We start from the raw sequence: 449 nt of genomic DNA, 5'->3' as shown, positions 1-449 counted from the left end.
ATATGGACTAATAAGATAATGAATCAGAGGTTAGCCAATTTACTTTCTTAAACAAATATCCAGATTTATGATGTCACTCACCCTTTAATACATGCTGGCCTATATGACATTTGCTTTAGTTTTCAGAGCACAGGCCACTGTAGAACTCAGCACAAGTCATAGCATTGCTGATCCTTTACTTTACCAATTCCCTACTCTCTCAGAGAAGAGCCTGTTGGGAAAGAAGATTTTTGGAAGTGATTCAATTTTTATTTTTAAAGTTTTTAAAATTGGTTTTAATTATTTGGGCAATAATAATTCCTAATGAAAAGTGAGCTTTGTTCTCTTTCATAGAGAAATAGCATAGTCTATTGATTTTTATTCAAGATGTCCCTTTTCAATGATGATGGCTAGCTAGCTAGATATAACATGTACTAAAGTCACAGAATTTCAGCTCTGGAAAGAAACTT

At 33.0% G+C, this 449-nt stretch overlaps 1 protein-coding gene across 1 annotated transcript in view; it reads left to right on the top strand.

Annotated features, from left to right (window-relative positions):
- OTOGL (otogelin-like) overlaps nt 1–449 on the top strand; it is a 154,176-nt gene that overhangs the window by 142,239 nt on the left and 11,488 nt on the right. The window lies entirely within an intron of this gene.

This window comes from Propithecus coquereli, unplaced genomic scaffold (genome assembly GCF_000956105.1).
Source record: "Propithecus coquereli isolate 6110/MARCELLA unplaced genomic scaffold, Pcoq_1.0 Scaffold50, whole genome shotgun sequence".
NCBI lineage: Eukaryota > Metazoa > Chordata > Mammalia > Primates > Indriidae > Propithecus > Propithecus coquereli.
This window is presented reverse-complemented; position numbering and strand designations above follow the sequence as displayed.